This window comes from Pinus tabuliformis, chromosome 4_1 (genome assembly GCF_031772625.1).
Source record: "Pinus tabuliformis cultivar Carrire ecotype Pingquan chromosome 4_1, CPIR1, whole genome shotgun sequence".
NCBI lineage: Eukaryota > Viridiplantae > Streptophyta > Pinopsida > Pinales > Pinaceae > Pinus > Pinus tabuliformis.
The window spans coordinates 33350348-33364813 of record NC_142303.1 but is presented as its reverse complement, the minus strand read 5'-3'; the positions used below and the strand labels follow the sequence as shown (position 1 = coordinate 33364813).

The window sequence follows — 14466 nt, the reverse complement described above, 5'->3', positions numbered from 1 at the left end:
CTGTCTCAAAGCAGGATCGACATCGGAAGAGGACACTTTCATAATCGAGTTTCTGGTTCCACACATAGTCTTTACTTGTTAGGTTTATTTCAACTGGGAATCCGACGCTGAATTCCATTTCCATACAGATGCGTGCATAGGTGGTTCTGGTATATTCCTCTATTTTTTGGCACCTACAGTAAAATTTCCCAATTGCATTTCCAATGGCTTGTAGCGAGGAGAGATTTCAGAGATGCAAGGGTAGGCTTGGAAATCTCACCCAAACTGGTGCTGAGGTTATGACTACTGTTGAGGGATCAAATGATGGGTTCCATGGCTTCATGAATAGGCCTGAGTTTTCCCAAAACCAAGGGCCAGAATCTAGAATACATTGTCTTTTCAGGATTTTCAAAATCTACTATAAAGAAACTGCTAGCACATGGGTAGATATTAATTTCATCAGAGATGACTGGCTTCCATACCTCTGAGATCCATTTGTGGAGAGCTGTTAGCCGCGGCCAAAAACCATTGAACCTGCAGATTAGGGCACTTTTAGAAAACTTCAAAGCCTCATCGAGTGAGGCCTGGACCACCTGGACAGTGGGAGCTGGGGCTTCACTGATGATATGGGCAGGAGCTTGCCCTCCAGAAGCAGACGGAACTGAGCCAGCAACTATTTTCGCAAAGCTGGGAGCCATATTTTAAAGATTAGATCTAGATCTAGCCACAGAAGATTAGATCTAGAACCCAGCGGCAGAGATGCTGCGTCGAGGACAACGATCGCAGACCCCACTGCAAGTGAGCGGAAGATGATCTCCTTATACCCCGTGAGTAGGAGCACCGGGGTGAGCAGGAGCACCGGGGTTGTGAGCATACCCAACCAGGCTAGCGTCGACCAGTTGAAGATCTGGGGCAGATGTTCGTATCAGAAGACGCCCAACGCCAGCAGCAAGAGCAACGAGAGGAGATCCCAGGAGAAGCTGTAGATCGCCCGTCTGCAGATTGTCAGGAGAAGCTGCAGATCGTCGGGAGAAGCTGATATATATGAGAGAAGCTGTAGATCGAATATAATGAATTAGAGAGCATTCAGGAGAAGCTGTAGATCGCCCGTCTAGCTGCAGATCGGCGGGAGAAGTTGCAAATCGTCGGGAGAAGCTGTATACATGTTTTCTCTATATGGATGGTTGTGACCATACCATGTGTCACACGGAATAAGTCGATCTTGCGGACAAGATAGACCTTCCTAGAATCTAAAGAAGACCTAATGACAAGCAAACCAACTAGACACTATCTTTCTCTAAATATGCTTTTATAAACAATGGCAAACAAGTGTTTTTGGGGCCTACCTTAGGTCCAACGCAAGCTTGTGGATGCCCTCGCTCCTTTGATCTAAATGAGCTCCTTTTCGCGAATCTGCAAACACAAAGAAGGCAAACAAATTAAATAGCACCTAAAAAGCCAATTGCATAAAACATATTTAACATGAAAGTCAAGGAGTCCATGAAACAAATAACATAAGATACTTGTTGAGAAAAATGAGTTTGATTGTATTAATTCAAAAGAAGAAGAACTTTACAACCTTTGCCTTGACGCTGTACAAGCTCCTCCCAGGGTCCAGCAAGAAGTCTCCTCTACTTTGACAAGTTTCACTCACTCCCCAATGATGCCAAAAAGATGTGTGATCTCTCCTCTTAAGCTCAACTAGGAAGTCTTGATTTCACCAGCATTTACCCTCAAAAATGTTCAGCTTCTAACCTCTCCAGCAACCAGCCCAATGCCTGTATTTATAGTGCAATGGAGGGAGGTTACTAGGTCCTCCTTCAAAGGGATAGCTCCTCTCATCAAGGGATTAGCTCCTTCTCTTTTGGGATGCATGAACCACCTCAGAGCGAACAATCCACGTCAAAATTCCTTCTAGAAACCTCTAGAATTAACCCAAAGTGAATTTTTTAAGATAAAACTTGCGCCTTTTGACTTTCACAAGGGTCCGCACCTACACCGTTAGAGACAGAGCGGGCAGGTCCGCAGTTTTTGTACACAGAAGGTGCGGGACCGCAGGTGACAGTGAGAGAAAGTGCGGAACCAGAGTTTCATTGTTTTTTAATGTCTTTCTCCCATTTCCAAAGCTTGATTTGAAGAGCTGAGGTCTGAGACTTGCTTAGGAGGACAATACAAGTGATGATAGACCCATACTGACTGCAAATAATCATGGTGACGATATTTTTGTGTAACAGATTGCCCCCTAAAGTGCGAAGTCTGTAGTAGATGAGGATTTCATTGATCATTTAGGAAGAGTGAAGTACTTTATCATTTCGAGGATCATCTTGTGGAGAGCCCGGTTGGAACCTGTAAAAACATTCAATGCAAGATATATATATGAGATCATATCATCGCTGAGGTAGGCATTCCCATACTCAGATCAAAACTGACTAGAAAAACTAACTACTTCTCTGATATAGGAATGATCTTGTAAAACATCACAAGTATAGATTCATGTGGACACAGTATGGACGCAGCCATCTGTTTATGAATAGTCCATTATATAATGAATACAAAATTCCTCGCAGCCTGGATTGTGGAAACTAGATCCAGGGTATTCATTTCTACTTCCCGAAACAGTACGATTATATCCATGCGAATGAATGTGTTGATGTCGAACATGGTAGAAACCACTTGATTACCAGTCAATGATGTAAACTGTTAACAAGTGTGAGAGAAACCACCAGTGATGTTAATGGCTCTCAAAGTACCCAGTACAATCCATGAGATGCGAATAAATGTGTTGATGTCTAACATGCCACGGAATCCTTTGATCGAAAGTCAATGATGTAAACTGTCGTCAAAGGCGAGAAACCTGCCATTGAGGCATGCAGATCTCAAGGTACTGATGATTTCTAGATCATCTTTCTAGATAATGAGCTGATGTCGATAGAAAGCGATCCGTCGTAGGCAAGCCCACAACACGAAATCATAGATCAAGTTGAAGAAATTTAGTTGCAAGGACTGACTCAGGGATGGTCAAGATGGATGACAGATATTTTGCAGATGAATGGCTTATTGGCAGTGACCTCTTGAACACATAACGACACGACAGATGGCTTGGTGACAATTGACCCAAAGTTAATATCTAGAAATCGGCTGAAGACTTTCAATGTGGTTTGATCAACTGTTAGGCAAAGGATTTCCCAACCCAGGTGAATAAAAGTGTCGTGTTCAAGAGTGGTTACAAAGTATGACAAACAGATTCATTTTTCTCTCTTTTCCCCCACCATTTTTGGTAAGTACCTCTTTATTTTTGACAAGCTTGAGGAGGATAACATTTGCTTGATTATAAGCTCATCCTTCGGATGAGTCCAACTTAGTTTAAATTCGAACCCTAAGAAGGAGCGGTTCGTTCCTGTTTGTAATTGAACAGGTCCTTTACTATGAAATTTTAACGAGTCCACTATAGGAGAAACTCGGCGTTTTTCAATTTTAGAGAGTCTGAAAAAACTTAAGAAGACTCCAGGGTTGACCATTTTCGTAAATTTGTGTCTCCCAAGCCCGAAAAAGTATAAAATAATACTTGAGAGAACTGCTTGATCTTTTTACGACCAAGGAGTACTTTTCGTTATTAGTGCTCTTGACCCGAAAAAGTAAAAAAGCGAGCAATGGCACGTCGTTTTATAACCAATATTGAATTTGAAACGACAAAAATCCAGCAATCTTTTCATGTTTTTTACAGTCGGAAAAGAGCTGTAAGTGGACCGTCTTTTAATTCCATTTTAACAAGTTTAAAAGAAAAACTTGGAAATCTTTTCATGTTTCAGGAGTTAGAAAAGGGCTTAAAGATGACTCTACATGTTTTTTCGTTGAAAATGATAGATTTTACCTGAATAATCCGTTATTCTGCACAAAAACACAAACATTACTCATACCTGTTTGAGATGGATAAAAATGTCGCAAAAATACCTTTTCAAAGTGAAACATAAACAAATTTGCAATTTATTTACTCAAAAAACTTATAAAAAGGGCCTTTGTCAATTCATTTTTACCATTTGAGTTTGGGCGAGAAAATAGTGCTTTTGCTTAGAAAACTTCCCGTGAAGATTGCGGAAAATCAAACCGTCGGAATCGAACGCCGTCTTCTCTAGGTAATCCACATCATCCCACTCTTCATTTTTAACTGTTTAATTTTTTGTTTTAGTCATTTATTTCATTTTTGGGAGGGTTTTTAGGCACAAAACCCGCACGGGGGCCCGCAGGTTTACCATTGCAGGCCTGCGGACCCCGAATTTTTCTCCATTGGGAAAAAGCTCGGGGTCCACACCTTCCATGTAGACAAAGTGCGGTCCCACACACTGTGTCTAACCCGAAGGGTGCGGTCCCCGTCGCAAGGGTTTTTAACCCAAAAATTCTCAAAAATGGACCACACAAAATAATTTCTAGCAATTTAATTTGTCTTTATGCTTGATGCAGAGAGTACATCATGCTAGATTGGTGCGAACGAGAGCATGAGGATGTAGATGTTGCCGCATGGAATCATCAGCCTTCACTTGATGCTTTGAGGGCGTGCGGCTTGTACAAATTCTGGGCCATTCCTGGCATGAGGGCTCAGGTGGATTTCTTACAGTGGATGGTTGACAGATGGAGCGTACAGGACCAGTGCTTCTTCATTGGCGGCCACCAGCTCGAAATCGAGCTGGTGGACATTTATTTCTTGACTGGTTTGCCTAAGAGAGGCGAAGACTTGACTCTGCACGCGACTAGGCCAGGTGGCCAGTCTGTTGATAGCCTCCGGCTAGAGTACTGCAACAGCCAGGCTAGAAACAAAGGGATAGACATAAAGACCATATCCCGTCCTGAGCTCATGGTGATTGTGTTCACTATCACCAGACTTTGCGGAGCTGCCGCATTACATATTGCCACCGGATCCCAGATGCGTATGGCAGTTGATCGCTTTCGAGGCACCATCTTCAATTGATGCGATGCCGTGTTGGCCAATGTGAAAGGCCAACTGACCAGGGCCAAGAACGGACGACTAAAGACCTTTGGTTATGGGGCTTTGGTCGTGAGTTTTGGCCTGGAGAGGGTTCCTATGTTGATCCCGCAGCACCTTACTGTTGGAGCTGGGCTTCCTCGAGAGCCCAAACTAATGCGATGGGTCACAGTCATGGCCCGTCACCCGGACGGGAGGACAGAGGTTGCTCGATTCAAACCTGAGTATTTCCAATGACTGGAAAACTAGGTCTTTTCTATTCAGGACTTCCCTTATGCTGGGATAGATTTTCGTGGTGACCCAGACATGGCTCTTCCACCAGGAGAGCAGTGGGATGACTCAGGTAAAATCCTTTTCAACATTTTTCTTATTTTAATTTTTTTATTTTTCCATCGTCTCAAAACTGATAGTAAAAAATTTCAAATGCAGATGTGGGTCCACAGCGACCAACCGCTCTCCAGCCTTACGAGAGGAAACAACCAGCTGCACCCGCGCCAGCCCCACAGGACGAATCAGCAGAGGTTTTGGCCGAGTTGGAGGGTCATCTCGAGCACTTGACAGGGGATATTCCTGAGACCACTATAGACGACATTCCTCGTCGACTTCAACGCTATGTGATTGGGGTCCCGGGACCTTTTAGGAGGTTCCTTTGCAAGGTGGCCCATGCAGTGGTTTCTTATAGAGATCATCACCAGTGATAGGATGATCGCCTATTGTGGGCACATGTGACATTTTTGTTTTTTGTACTTATCATTTTTGCCGATCATAAGGTGTTTTTCAACCTATGATCGAAGACGATGTATTTTCTGACACACTCCTATATATATATATATCACTATTACCGGCTTATCTTGTAAATCATGTTATGGAATGGTTTTAAATTTACATGTATGATTATTGCAAATGTCTATTTAACATTCGAGAAGCAATTGCATCTGCGAATGTATTTAAAGACCTTGGAATATGCTGATATTCAATATAATCAAATTCACGTTCCAAGAGACGCACTCTCAAAAATAATCTTAATAACACTGGATTTCTAATGGAATACACTCTATTAAGCTGTAATACAACGAGTTCAGAATCTAACCTCACTATCAAACTCTGAATCCCAAATGAAATAGATTCAGATAATAACTCAATCACTGCACTATACTCGGCAATGTTGTTCGTTGTTTGACCGAGGCTTACCCCATGCATAGATACTAACCCGTCAGAGGGTGAATAGATAACCCAAGCTGCGGAAGAGATGTTCCGTGTATTACGACAAGCACCATCAGCGAAACTAATGTATGTTTGGAGAGGCATCGACATCTGCAATATCAAGAGTAAAACCAAGATAAGCAGGAATAATGACGAAAAACACTCTCTAAGCTAAGCACACTGTTAAACTAAAACACACCAGCTAGAAAAAAAAAACTATCCTAACTAAATCTCCATACCCATTCTTTTAAGCATAATACCTCTTCAAGTAAAGGCCATTTCTGGGTTTACCCAAAGAGTCCCCGTCAAAGTCTACCAATTCATAGGCCCCTTTGGCTAGCTTTCGCTTGACAACATAGGGACCATGCCACATAGGAACGAATTTTCCAGCACCTAATTTATCATTAGCTTGATCATACACTAAGACTAGATCTCCTTCTGAAAAATTTCGAGGGGTCACATTTCAATCATACTGAGCTTTCATGCGTTTTGCGTGAGTCTCGATTGCCAATGCAGCATCACGTCGATTCTCATCTAATTGAGCCAAGCATAGAAAATGCTTTTCCTCTTCGGAAGTGGCTGGAAGTAACTCGATGGCCATTTGCAGTGACGGGATTTCGCATTCAATGGGTAACACAGCTTCCAAACCATAGACTAGTTGGAAAGGAGTGAACCCTGTTGATGTTTTTACTGAAGTTCGGTACACCCAAAGCACTGAAAATAGCATGTTGTGCCAATTCGACCGATGAATCCCAATGATTCGTCGGATCATGATAACTAAAACTTTGTTGATGGATTCAACCAGACCATTCGCTTGTGGATAATAAGGGGTTGAACTATCATGACGTAAACCAAGCTGGCCTGTAAGTTCGGTCATCATAACGTTTCGAAAATGACGTCCATGATCAGTGATGATTGCTTGCGGGACACCAAACCTAGCAATTATATGATTGAACACGAAAATTGCAACTGTCTTGCCGTCTGCCTCAAATGTAGGCATCGCCTCGGCCCACTTAGTAAAATAATCTACCGCAAGGATGATATACGCATGCCCCCCGGCCGAGTGAGGGTTACATGTAATAAAATCGATACCCCATTTGGCAAAAGGACCAACGACAATTATAGGGTGGAGAGGAGCAGGTGGAGCGCACATCTTTCGATAAAAAATTTGGCAGTTTTGGCATTTTCGGACCGCCGTAATATAATCTTTAAATAAAGACGGCCAGAAGTAGCCAGTGCGCAATATCTTTTGGGCTGTGGCAAACCCAAACATATGACCGCCACATGCTCCAGAGTGACAGTCATTTAGAACTCTTTCAGCTTCCTCATGAGTTAAGCAACGTCGAAAAATAGAGTCCGCCCCACGGCGATAAAGAGTATCTCCAATAATCCTGAATTGTTGGGACTGGAATCGAATTTTCCGACGTTCTGACCTTGAAATTTCTGGCCGAAAGGATTGGGTCTGGAGATAAACGATGATATCCCCATACCACAGATCTAAAGTGCTGATTAGAAACAAGGATTCGTCTGCAATGGGCTCCTCCGCCACAGTTTCCGTGTCAGCACGCGGGAAGTCACACATTAACTCCACAAAAACTAGAGATTTCTTAGACTTGGATTTCTCGAATTCCAAGTCGAACTCCTGCAGGATAACAATCCATTTAGAGTACTTGCCCCCTAGCAATTGCTTGGTCAAAATGTAGATCATAGGGTTGCAATCCGAAATTACTGTAGTCTTACGTAGTAAAATGTAGTGACGAAAACGTTGGACAGCTTGAACAGCCGCCAATGCCAATTTCTCCATATGTGAGTATTTTAGCTCAGTTGGATTTAAAGTTCGACTAAGGTAATATATCACATGTTCATTTCCGATTTCATCTTCCTGAACTAAGACCATTCCAATGGTGGAATGAGAGGCGGCGAGATACAAGAAGTAATCCTGGTTGTAGTTGGGAGGATGCAACAACGGTGCATGGGTCAACGTGTGTTTGAGTGCATCAAAAGATTTCTGAGCTATCTCGTCCCAATAGAATGGAGTATTCTGTTTCAACAACTGGGTAAAACCCTTTGTAACCTCGGTGTAGTTAGGAATGAATCGTCATAAAAAGTTTGCTTTCCCCTGCAAACTTTGGAGTTGGCGAAGACTCGAAGGAGGAGGCAATTTGATGATAGATTCGACCTTCGAGGGATCGACGCGAATGCCAGCTTTCGAAACTACAAATCCTAGTAATCGACCCGTTTCTATACAGAAGACAAATTTGTGTGGGTTCAACCGAATACGATAATGCCTACACCTCATAAAGATTGCTCGTAAATGGACGAGGTGATCAGCTCGATGTAATGAATGAGTAGGCAAGTCATTGAGATAGGGTTGCACAATGTGCTTGATGTCATGAAACGCATAAGACATCGCCCTTTGAAAAGTTGCTCCGGCATTCTTAAGCCCAAAAGCTAACTTGCAATAAGAAAATGTCCCCCATGGAGAAATGAAAGCCGTTTTTGGTTGATCGGCAGGTAGAATATTGATTTGATTGTATCCGGAAAAACCATCCATAAAGGAGAATAGTTCGCTGCCGGCACAATCATCAATGATTTGATCGATATAGGGAGTTGGGTAATTGTCCTTTGGATAGGCGCGATTAATGTCCCTATAGTCGATGCATATTCTTATTGTTCCCTGCTTTTTGTTAACCGGAACAATATTCGATACCCAATCCGTTAACGGGATCGGATAAATGAAACCTGCTTTCAATCATTTTTCAACTTCTGCTTTAATTGCAGCTGCTTTTCGTGGGTGAATCTGACGCAAACGTTGCTGGACGAGTTTAGCGTCCGGGTAAGTCTTGATCTCATGAACAACAATCGCGGGATCAATTCCTGGCATTTCCTCATAGGACCAGGCAAACACGTCCCGGAATTCTTGAAATAGGGCCTTATATATCTGAATTTCGTCATCTATACACGAGGCACCTATATGAATGTTCTCAACAATTCTGGGCTTAACCGAAACGTCAATAGGAATAGTTCGAGAGATGTTTCCCAAATTTAACTCTGAATCGGGATGTTTCATTGGATTCTGAGGTTCCTTGACATATTCAGTTGTAAAAATTGATGAGAAATCATTTTCAAAACTATCATCCTCAGGTAAAAACGAAGATCTGTGATGGAGATCTTCCCATGGTAAATCATCTACACATAGGATTTCACGAATTTGCTCATCAGAGTGAAAAAGTTCAGAAAACGTGGTTAAATCCGAGGTTGATGTGAAAAGTGATTCCTCACGGACCACATTCATTAAGTCATTTTTGGTTGAACATGTGTGGACAAACGACTGCACGGCTTCATAGGCAATTTCATATGGACTCAAAGGCATGGAATTACCAAATGAGTCTATCTCAGATTCAGAAGGAATGATCCAAGGATCATCATAAACAATGGTGTCTGATGTAATCATATGAATGGTTGCAAATGAAGATGATGCGTTGATCGGAGGAAAAGGAAAAGTTCCCAGTAAACCGGCATATTTAACTAGTCCTACTCCAACATCCTTATATGGGATAGTCGTTTTACCAACATGCTGAATACTCTCCGAAGAGGCTGGGTCGGATGAAAAGTAAGCCAGCTAGTCAATTGTTACGATCTTTCCATTGTGTGGAAACTTTATTACTCGAAAGACCAATGAAACGACCGCTATCATAGCGTAAGACCAACTTCGACCCAAGAGAAGGTTGTAATCTAGAGGGGCATCAACCACCTCCACATCTAGACTAACAGTTTTTCCTTCAACCCCTATAGGCAAATCTTGTAGAATGCCAAAAGGATGAAACCCACGGCCATCAAAGGCCTTTAGAATTGTCGGGGATTGATTTAGCGAATGAGAACCAAGCGATCTCCAACACTGTATCGACATAATACACGTTGAGGCTCCCTCATCAATTACAGTCTGATGAATAGACCTGTTTTTGACTATCACTGGAATCTGGAAAGCCATTTGATGAGGCAACCGTGGTGTACTATTTTCTAGATCAAAGACTATTAGGTTCGGGTCCTGAACATCAACAGCTCCTATAGCCGACAAAAGTAATTTACGCTATGCTGGACATGATTGCAGCACCTCCAAAGCCGACATTGCTGAGGGTGAAACAGCTAAATCCTCAACAATGTTATAATTCTGAGCCGCTCTCGCATGTGGATTGAAAGCTGACTTTCGAAGTATACCCTTGGCGGGCGGTTTGATTACCAAGTCTGGATTAGGTTTCTCGATCTGTAGTGGATCGGAACCGGGAGCTAAGGTTGATGGATTAGAATGAGAAGATTCTGCTTCTTTACCATCAACAGGACTTTTACTACCATAATCTTGCAATCGAGTCGCAATCCTAACATGGGACATCATCAGTATGGATTCTTCATTGGCATTCGAGGGTGAACCTATCATATTATTGTCTTGAGCCGGAAAAGGATCCTTCAAAACAGCAAGAGTTTGGGAACCCTTGACAATCTTTGCAACCTCTGCACGATGAGGGCAGTCTCTTGTAAAATGTTCATCGTCACAAATGAGACAAGGATAACGAGGTTTGCGCTTTTCATCATTGGATTCCGCCTTTTCAGGTTTCTCCTTTGAACTTTTGTCCGTTTTATTCTTCTTCTTTCCTTTCTTCTTCCCACCAGATTTTGATTTGGCTGTAGATGACTCTACAATGTGAATATCGGTGGAGATCTCTGTAGAAGAATCTCCTGTTGAGGAATCAGGCAAGGTTATGATAGGGGAAGAATTCTTGGAAGACTTCTTCTTACTTTTAGTGTTAACCATGCCAATCATACCATCGGCAGCATGAGATCCCGAAGGAGCTGTAGTGATTTGATTTTTCTTGGGAAGATCGGGGATTTTTTCATGTAACGTACCTGACTGAGTATAGACAAAGTCAAGGTACTGTGCTTGAGCAATTACTTGCTCCTCAGTAACAACTCCGGCTTTAGCAACATCTTCAGTGATCTTTGGCAACAAAGATTTTACAAACCACTCAGCCAAGATCTGATCCAGAATAAATACCTTCACTAAACGTCGTCGACGTCTCCACTCATGAATATGATCTGAAATGTAAGTGGATGTCGGTTGTTTTAGCGAAGTTAACAATTCCGTGCCATTGTCATATCGGACTGGCAACTGAAAATGAGTTAAAAAAGAGGTAGCTAACTGACTAAAATTATAAAAAGTGCCTCGCGGTAACTCAATGTACCACTTGGCCGCGAGACCAATTAGAGTGAGTTGGAAAAGTCTAAGATGGATCGAATCATCTGAAATGGAGTTAGACGCGCACCAGAGGTGATAAGTCATCACATGGTTCGACGGGTCCTCTCCTGATTTACCTTCGAACTTGGGAATGTCACTAGGCAACTTATTCAGCATTGGCGGCCAAAACAGAAGATAATTAATGGGATCATTCGTTAGGCGTGACAAGTCAGGTAAGTCCAAAGTTGTGATAAACGGTAACTGCCGATTAGGATCCCTAAAACTCTGGGTCATGAGACTAGCTCCAGGAGGAGGATATCCAGGATAACTAGGAATAGGAATCGCGTTCGGGATATTGTATCCTCCCAGAAAACCAGGATTAACCAGACCATACTGGGGTTGTTGAGGTTGTTGATAAGTGTACCCAGGGTACAGTTGATACTGATAAACTGGCTGCTGCACAGCAGGACCGAATTGGTACTGTCCCTGGTACGGTTGATAAGTGAATTGTGGTTGACTTGTGACAACCGTACTTAAACCAGGTTGTCCTACAGGCATCTGAACCGAAGTTTGAATCGTAGATCCAGACGGTGGTAAAGATGTCTGAGGAGTAGATACAGGAACAGTAGAAACCGGAGCTGTCGATACTCCAGACATAGGTGGGGTAGATTGAACAGATGTTGCGGCAGTTGTAGCAGTCGTTTGAGGTGGAGGACGAGGTGTCCTAGGCCCAGGCTGAGAAACTACCGAAGGTACAGAAGTTTGAATGTTAGACTGGACTGTTGCTGGGGTGTACCAGAAACTAAGGGTTGTCCAGTTTGAGATGACAATTGTACACTTGGCTGCAACACCTGTTGGGTTTGCGATGGATCCCACACTATATTCATTCTGGGGTACTGACCCATAACAGGTTGAGAATACTGAGGACCATAACCGGGTTGAGGGTAGGATTGATAATTGAAAGGTACATTTCCCGTTCCTTGAACATACATTTGACCTTGGGGTGGTTGGAAACCTTGGTTCGAGTATTGACCTTGGGGTTGATACCCTTGAGGCACATACTGATACTGGGGTTGACCTTGAGGTATAAATTGATACTGGGGTTGACCTTGGGGTACATATTGAGTCTGGGGTGAGGAACGTACTGTCCCATAGGTATGTACTGTCCTTGAGGTTTCCCCCCAGATGCAAATTGTGTACCTTGAGGTTGCCCCCCAGGCGTTAATTGAGGCTGCCCCCCAGGCGATAACTGGCCACCTTGAGGTTGAGGATTGGGAATAGAACCTGACGTCATAATAATGTCTTCTATGCTCAACGGCTTAGTACCATTTTTTCCAGTTAATAACCCTTGCTCAATGGGTTGAGGAGATGCTCCCGAAAAAGTACCAGAAAGTGACTGATACCCGGAGGGAACAGAAGGACCGTCGTACAAAAAAGATTCGGACGATTGAGTAAACATGGATGACTGTCATGCCATATTGACGGGAGTATTAAAACCTCTAGGTGTTGGGTGATAAGGAGAATGAGGTGGTGAAAAACTCAACCCTGAGTTTTCTAAAAAATTAGTCAAAGAAAGATACCAAGAACTACTCCTAGGTGGACTGTAAAAAATTGATTCACGCTCCCTTAGTTCAATAACAGGTTGATTTTCAGGGATAGGGATGCCTACTTCTTCTTCCGGAGCAAGTTCTTCAATAGCAATAAGTCCAGAAGGAAGATCTTGGGTGATTACTCTTTCTACCCTAGGTGAACCAGGACCACTAGAAGTTGGAGAAACAAACCCTGATGTCAGAGTAGCAGCAAATTCACTTTCAGGCTCGGATATTTCAGGTTCCTCACCTATATCACTACTAGATGAAAATCTACCAGCAATTTCGGAAACAAACACTGACTGTGGATTATAATCTACTACTAACGGTTGAAAATCAGGATGTACTATCAAAGAAGATTCTCCTTCCTCAGGTGACCCAACTCTACTGTCTCTAGGAGTTACGAGGACTTTTAAGCCTTCAAGTTGGCTCGGTACTTCCTCAGGAGGTTGGCCCCAAAGTCTACGGGACTTCCTCAGTAACTCAGCCACGTTTACAAACTCAGGAGACTGGCCCCGAAGTCTATGAGACTGTCTTGGTAATTCAGCCACAGTTGAAAACTTTTAACTACTTCACACGCAAACAAAGTAAAATCTCAATGAAAAGCACCTAAAGTCTCTAAAGAAACAAACAAATTTGAATCACACGCTTAAAGAATCTAGGAGATCAAAAACACACAAACAGTAACTTTCTGTACTGAAAACACTAGTTGGTGATGAAATCCAACGTCGCAAAGTTCAATACATAAATGGCGGTTGGAACAGTTACCCCGGCAACCTGCTTAATGAACAGACTGGCACAAGTTCCTCCACTTAACCGTCTCGAGTGAATAGAACCCCCCAGAAAATCCAAGTGAGTCTAGCCGATGTCTGCTCCAGGTACAGTGGGATCTTCCCACCACTGTCACCTCAGGAAGAGTCCTAAAGAATATGGCCACTAAGGTTACCAACTGAGACAAATATACCTGGGGGAACAGTCTACGATCTGATACACACGCAAGGGCAGAGTAGCAAGCTCAATCCCCTTGAAGGCTCCTTGACATAATCCAAGGTTTACCAACAAGTGACCCCAGGCTCCTTGACAATGGTTAATCCGAGGTTTACCGTTTTTAATACGTGAATATCTAGCGTCGTTCCCAATGAGGAAGGATTGATTCCCACACTGGTTCGAACACGATCTCGTGATTCTCCTTTAAGAGGAGCTTTCCCAGAGCATAAATGCAACAATTGGATTTCTTCCCTACCACAAGATACAGCTACTTGTTTGTTTTTACTGTCTTGGAGAGTTAATTACTCTCCTACTCCAAGACACTAGCCTAAGCTAAGTTGGTGTATCAGAGCCCTAGAAATAAAAATGTTACTAGGTATATTTTACTTTAAGCGTTAATTTTAGTGGTTTTTGTTTAAGTCAAAAGGTGCGGAGATGAAACTCGTGGTATGAAGACTCGACTCAAAATCACTAAAAATGCACCTAAGATGATCTAAACA

General features: G+C 42.8%; 1 pseudogene; it reads right to left on the bottom strand.

Annotated features, from left to right (window-relative positions):
* LOC149174043 (uncharacterized) overlaps positions 1–14466 on the bottom strand; it is a 54734-nt pseudogene that overhangs the window by 23147 nt on the left and 17121 nt on the right.